Here is an 8,103-nt window from a genome sequence, read left to right as displayed (position 1 = left end):
ATCTCTCATCCAAGAAAAGCCCAGGTCCAGACGGATTCACTGCAGAATTCTACAAAGCCTTCAAAACAGAACTCACACCAATATATCTCAAACTCTTCAATGAAATTGAAAGAGAACGTTCACTACCAGACACATTCTATGAAACCACTATAACCCTCATCCCAAAACCAGGCAGGGACTCATCACGGAAAGAGAATTATAGACCGATTTCCTTGATGAACATAGATGCAACAATTCTCAACAAAATTCTGGCCAATTGACTTCAACAGGTCATCAAAAAAAAATTATACACCATGATCAATCTGGATTCATCCCAGGGATGCAAAGTTGGTTCAATACATGCAAGTCAATTAATGTAATCCACCCATCAATCGGAGCAAGGTTAAGAACCACGTGGCTATATCTCTGGATGTGGAAAAGGCATTCGATCAAATCCAGCAACCATTTATGCTAAAAGCCCTGAAAAATCTGGGATTTCAGGGAAAACTCCTGAATATAATCAAGGCAGTTTGTGACAAACCAACAAGCATAACTCTAAACGGTAAAAATCTGAAGCTGTTCCCCTTAAAATCAGGAGCAAGAGAGGGATGTCCCCTCTCTCCCCTTCTCTTCAACATAGTACTAGAATTCCTAGCCAGAGCAATAAGGCAAGAAGAAAATATAAAGGGGATGCAAATAGGAAAAGATGAAGATAAACTTTCTCTCTTTGCAGATGACACGATCCTATACCTAAAGAACCCTATAGACACTACTCCCAACCTACTAGAGCTGATCCAAAACTTTGGCAAAGTTGTAGGATGTAAAATAAACCCTCAAAAATCAATAGCCTTTCTCCATGCTAATGAACCAAACGCCGGGGCTGAAATCAGGAAAACAACTCCTTTTGCTATAGTCTCAAAAAACATGAAATACCTAGGAATAACCTTAACCAAAGTAGTGAAAGGCCTCTATGATGAGAACTTTAAAAACATGAAAAACGAAATTAATTCAGAACTAAGGAAATGGAAAAACCTCCCATGCTCCTGGATTGGGAGGATTATTATAATCAAAATGGCAATATTGTCAAAGGCTATCTACAAATTCAATGCAATACCCATTAATATCTCAACACGATTTTTTAATGAAATAGAGGAAGCAATCCTGAAATTCATATGGACCAATAAAAGACCTAGAATAGCAAAAACAATCCTAAGCAGAAAGAAGAGTGCTGGAGGAATTACAATACCCAACTTCAAGCTGTATAATAAAGCTATAGTAACAAAAAAAAAAAAAAAAAAGCTTTGTATTGGCACTGGAACAGGCCAGAAGACCAATGGAACAGAATTGAAGACCCAAAAATGAACCCACAGGACTATGCCTACTTAATATCTGATAAAGGAGCTAAAAACATTGTCTGGAAGTAAGATAGCCTGTTTATCAAATGGTCCTAACAAAACTGGTTCAACACATGCAACAAACTACAACTAGATTCTTATATATCACCCTGTACCAAAATCAATTCCAAATAGATAAAAAAAACTCGAAATCAAAACAGATACCCTGAAAACACTAAAGGGAGGAGTAGGAGAAACTCTTGGGCTCCATGGCACAGGACGAAACTTCCTTAACAAAGACCCAGAAATGCTACAAATCAAAGAAAGGTTGGACAAATGGGACTGCATCAAACTGCAGAGCACGGCAAAATATATAGCTCTCAAGATAAACAGAAAGCCCACAGATTGGGGAAACCTCGTTACCAGCCATTCAAAAGTCAAAGTCCTCATATCTAAAATATATGCAGAACTAAAAAAATTACCTTCCTCCAAAACAAAACCGCAAAGAACCAATAGCCCTCTCAACAAGTGGGCTAAAGACTTACAAAGAGACTTCTCTGATGAGGAAATGAGAATAGCCAAGAGACATATGAAAAAATGCTCTACATCACTGGCCATAAAAGAAATGCAAATCAAAACAACATTGAGATTCCACATCACCCCACTAAGAATGTCCTATATCAAGAAAACTAACAAAATAAATGTTGGAAGGGATGTGGCCAAGAGGGAACTGTCCTTCATTGTTGGTGGGTATGTAAACTGGTGCAGCCACTCTGGAAAGCGGTATGGAGATTCCTCAGAAGGCTAAATATAGAGCTCCCCTATGACCCATCATCTCCACTTTTGGGCATCTACCCAAAAGACCACAAACAAGAACACACTAACGCCACCAGCACAACAATGTTCATCGCAGCACAATTTGCCATAGCTAAAACATGGAATGAATCCAGATGCCCCTCAGTAGATGAATGGATCAGGAACATGTGGTACGTATACACAATGGAATTTTATGCCTCTATCAGAAAGAATGATATTGCCCCATTCATAAGGAAATGGAAGCACTTGGAAAAAATTATACTAAGTGAATTGAGTCAAACCCAAAGAAATATGGACTCTATGTTCTCCCTCATAGGCAATAATTATCACAGGTTTATGCTAGTCTCAGCAGAGGATCACAAGAGCCCAATAGCTATACCCTTATGAACTCAAGAGATGATGCTAAGTGAAATGAACTCCATGTTATGGAAACAATTGTTATATCACTGTTGTAATTACTTTCAACATGTGATGTGATACCGTGGCTTCTAGTACTGATGACCCTCTTGTATCCCTTTCCTGTGGTTGTACCTGCACTATCACTGTATCTTATCTGAGTACATTGGAAACCATGTATACTGGTATTAGAACTAGAAAACTGAAAGGGAATACCAAAATTGAGAGACTCAGGGTAAAAAGACAAACGACTACAAAAGCAAGACTTGCAAAACTTTTTGGTGTAAATCAACTGAACAACTCATGGGGGGAAAGGGAAAGCTGGAGAGGAAAGGGGGAATGAGGGAGGAGGTAACAATCAGTACAAGAAATGTATCCAAAGCCTACCATGTGATACTGTATCCTCTCTGTACATCAGTTTGACAATATAAATTAAAAAAAAGAAACTTTCTTGAGCTGACAGAGAGTTTTCTTTATCTCCATTACCACACACACAGACCACAGTATAAATTTTCCATTAAATATGGAGTAGGGTTTCTTGAAACAGCATATATTTGGTGCCTTCACTTTGTGTAACTATCTCCATCTGTGTGAAAATCTTGTGTTTCAGGTCTTACAGTTTATGTTATATACATGTAGTGTAGGTCTAGCTAAGTAACAAATTATCAATTTAATAGCATCTTTCAGAAGCAAAGTGTCATTCATTGAAGACTATATAGCAAGTTCTGCTCTTAGAACCAGCCTGAGCAGAAATCCCTGTGATACTCTTATTTCCAATTAACCACCAAAAAACCTGAAGTAGAGGTGTGGCTCAGCTGGTAGAGTGCCACTGTTTAGCAAATTCAGTAGTGATTCTCACTAGAAACTAGGTTGGAAGCGAACTCTACACTTTTGGGAAAGGGAAAACAAAAAAAAAAAAAAAGAAAAGAAGAGGTTGCATCGTTCAAAAAGAAATGTACACATTACATGAATTGTGTAACTGTAATCACTCTGTATATCACTTTTAAAATATAAATTAAAAATTGAATATTAAGAAAGTGGATTAAGGCAGTCCATGCAAATGATATCTCCAAATGCAGTATTATCTAGAACACATCAAGTCAAATACAAGTTGATGAATGTATGACAAAGTGACAAGTTTTTAATGCCATGTAAAGGCATCAAAAGAAAAAGAGAAACAATAATACTAAGTGTTTATTTTCACACTACCAAGCACTGAAAATATTTGCAGACTTTGAGATAGTCCTCATTACTAAAATAGCTGAAGAATTCATGGGGAGATCTACCAGAAATAAAAACAAAACTAATAGGCAGATATCATAATAAAAATTCAGTCTTGATCCTATAAGTCTGAGACCTTCACCCAGGAGACATTTCAACCAAATTCTTTTGAATAAAAGATTGGTCATCATGAGAGAAGACAATAGGATAAAACACAGGTTTAAAAATTTTGAAACTGTATTGAGTATACATGCAGATCACACTGTAATGATGTTAGAAATTGACAAGGAAAATATGCACATAACATGAAAATAAAATGAATTCATTTCCAACAATCATTTAATATTTAAACAATAATTAAATTAATAGTATTCAATTTAATTAAATATGAATTCATGATGAAGTCAATTGTCTTTCAAATCAAATTACAAGAAATAAGCTGAAGCTGGAATAAATAAAAATGACAAAACCATATATCAAATCTATAAATATAGAAAATGGAGAAATGAAAGGAACCTAACAACCTTGTCTTAATCCAGAGGGTAGATCCTGAAATAGAAATCTATCTTGCAACTTATGGTACTCAAAATACAACACCAAAATTAGAAGGAATGAAATCAAGCAGAAACATAAATAGAGAACAGAAACAAAGCAGTAATAAGCAAAGAATCAAAAGGAGGCTGCACAACACCAAAAGGATGTAAGACTGAAGTAAAAGTCATGAACAATGAAAGCAGAAATAATACCACTAAAGATATCAACACAAACCTCCTGAGATTCTGGATGAGATGAACCAGTATAGTGAAAATTGGTTATTAATGTGTGAAACACTGAAACTAGACCTTGTTATTTAATCTGTATTTTTATAAGTCCAGTTAAACAGTTCTTAATAAGAGGCTGTACTACAAGTAGTACAGAAAATGAGGGGAAACCTACATAGAATGGTAAATTTAATAGAAAATTAACAAGTCATAAAATAATACCAAGAATTAGCTGTTAATTTGGCTAAGTGGTAGAATAATTTTTCTCATTAATAAGGCCCTAAATTCCACCCAACACTGAAAATGTAAAGTAGCTGTGGTTACATCAAATTGAAAAGTTGCAGTGCACTATCACGGTATCTTATCTGAGCACGCTGGATACTGTATATACTGGTATTAGAACTAGGAAAGAGAAAGAACATATCAAAATTGAGAGACAAAGGATAAAAAGACAAATGACTTCAAAGGCAATACTTGCAAAACCATTTGGTATAAACCAACTGAACAACTCATGGGGGGAGAAGGAAGGGGGAGCGAGGAGGGGGGAATGAGGGAGGAGGTAACAAACAGTAAAAGAAATGTACCCAATGCCTAATGTATGAAAATGTGACCTCTTGGTACATCACTTTGACAATAATTTTTTTTTTTAATTTTAAAAAAGGATACAATATGGAAAGGGGGAAAAAAAAGAAAATTTCAATAAGCTCAGAATTTAAAGAAAAGAAACAGAGGAATATCCAAATGAATGGTTGAAACTCTTGCTAGCTATTCATCTCTCAGAATATCAATAGAAAAGTATAAAACAACGCTAACGTTTAAATACCAGTAGGCAAAATCCAATTATGAAAGAGACACACAGCGGTTATTAAAATACTACATATTAGTAATGGAAAACAAATCCAGAAAAAATTCAACCATTTGAGCAATCAGAATCATACCAATCAAAGCTAAAAGGAGGAGACTTCTGGGAAGATGGCAGAGGAGTAGCAGAGCCCTAGCTGAGCTCCCTCCAACATCGCAGTTTTCTCACCCCATAGAAACTTTTACTCCTAGAAAGACAGCCAGAGTAAGTTCTAACAGTACAGGGATTCTGGACAGGAAGGAAAATCGACTTTGCTCATCTGAAAATGCAGATTTGAGCTCTGGGAGGCATCCAGCTGCCACGCCAGTGCAAGCGACAGCACAGCGAACAGCACAGCGACCCACACTCCATGCAGCTAAAGCACACAGCATAGACCAGGGAGAAATCCTCCAGAAGGCGGCTGAGCATGGACTACCTGAAATCGCAGAGAAAGCATGAGTACCTCACAAAAGATATTCTGACTAGCGCCCACAGAGCAGCTTCTGGAAGGTAGCCCTTCCCCCACCCCCAAAGCGGAGCGCCATCTTTGCCACTGGCATTGGGTCAGACCAGATTGGAACTAAAGCGGGCCTGGGGAAAGCGAGGACAAAGGAGCCATCTTTGAAAAGGGCAAGAGGGCCGGACCAGTGAGAGCCAACTCCGCCCAGGAGAACATCCCCTGCCAGGCAGGAGGCATGTCCTGGTCCACAGCTTAGCCAGAGGTGCCCCACACTGCCCGCTGGAATTTCTAAATTTAAAGCAAAAGCAGCGAGCAGCTACCGGCGGCACAGAAACACCAGATGGGGGAACAAACAGTTCCTAAGACAGTTAAACGGTCCCGTCACAGAGGAAGCCCAATTCCCAGCCCAAAAAAGAGCTGCATTCTATAGGCAACTCCACAAAGGAGGCCAGCCCGCCCAGGAGGAGGATCCTCCCCAAGGCAAGCAACTCTCAGCCCGGTAAACCAGGCCAGAGACACCCCACCCTGCTGAGTTCACAGCCTACTCAAAGCCAGGCATTAAAGGCCGTGGTCCCACAGCAGACAGAGGAGCCACATTTCCTGAGACTGCTCACGTCCCAATCTACAGAGGACACCCAAGGCCTACCTGCAAGCTGTGCGAACCACACAGACCCAAGGATTGTACCAACAAGGGAGAAGGGTCAGAACAGAACTACCCACTGCAAACTGAAAGCAAGTCAAACCAGCCAATCAGGAAAGGCAGCACACTCAAATAAACAAGATAAGAGATGAAACAGGTAATATCACCACAGAAATAACCGAAATTCAGAAAATAATAAGGGACTATTTTGCAAACCTTTATGCCAACAAATTCAAGAACATGGAAGAAATGGATTATTTCCTAGAAAAAATTCATGTCCCCAAACTGAACCATGAAGATTTAAACCTCCTAAGCAGGCCCATATCCAGTATTGAAATAGAAACAGCAATAAATGATCTCCCATCCAAGAAAAGCCCAGGTCCAGAAGGATTCACTGCAGAATTCTACAAGACCTTCAAAACAGAACTCACACCAATATTTCTCAAACTCTTCAATGAAATTGAAAGAGAACGTTCACTTCCAGACTCATTCTATGAAGCCAGTATAACCCTCATCCCAAAACCAGACAGGGACTCATCACGGAAAGAGGACTATAGACCGATCTCCCTGATGAACATAGACGCAAAAATTCTCAACAAAATTCTGGCCAATCGACTTCAACAGGTCAAAAAAATCATACACCACGATCAAACCGGATTCATCCCAGGGATGCAAAGTTGGTTTAATATACGCAAGTCAATTAATGTAATCCACCACATCAACCAGAGCAAGCTAAAGAACCACATGGTTTTATCTCTGGATGCGGAAAAAGCATTTGATAAAATCCAGCAACCATTTATGCTAAAAGCCCTGCAAAAACTGGGATGCCAGGGAACATTCCTGAATATAATCAAGGCAGTGTATGACAAACCAACAGCAAGCATAACTCTAAATGGTGAAAAACTAAAGCCATTCCCTTTAAAATCAGGAACAAGGCAGGGATGTCCACTCTCTCCCCTGCTATTCAACATAGTACTAGAATTCCTAGCCAGAGCAATCAGGCAAGAAGAAAATATAAAGTGGATCCAAGTAGGTAAAGATGAAGGTAAACTTTCTCTCTTCGCAGATGACATGATCCTATACCTAAAGAACCCCGTAGACTCTACCCCCAAACTACTAGAGCTGATCCAAAACTTTGGCAAAGTTGCAGGATATAAAATAAACCCTCAAAAATCAATGGCCTTTCTCTATGCTAATGACCCAAAGGCCGAGGCTGAAATCAGGAAAGCAACTCCTTTTGCAATAGCCCCTGAAACATAAAATACCTAGGAATAAACTTAACCAAAGAAATGAAAGACCTCTTTGATGAGAACTTTAAAAGCTTGAAAAACGAAATTAAGTCAGAACTAAGGAAATGGAAAAACCTCCCATGATCCTGGATTGGGAGGATTATTATAATCAAAATGGCAATATTGCCAAAGGCTATCTACAAATTCAATGCAATACCCATTAATATACCAACACCATTTTTTAATGAAATAGAGGAAGCAATCCAGAAATTCATATGGAACAATAAAAGACCTAGAATAGCAAAAACACTCCTAAGCAGAAAGAAGAGTGCTGGAGCAATTACAATACCCAACTTCAAGCTGTATTATAAAGCTATAGCAATAAGAACAGCTTGGTATTGGCCCCAGAACAGGCCTGAAGACCAA

This window comes from Perognathus longimembris, chromosome 22 (genome assembly GCF_023159225.1).
Source record: "Perognathus longimembris pacificus isolate PPM17 chromosome 22, ASM2315922v1, whole genome shotgun sequence".
NCBI lineage: Eukaryota > Metazoa > Chordata > Mammalia > Rodentia > Heteromyidae > Perognathus > Perognathus longimembris.
The sequence above is the reverse complement of the archived record's forward strand: the minus strand, read 5'-3'. Positions refer to the sequence as shown.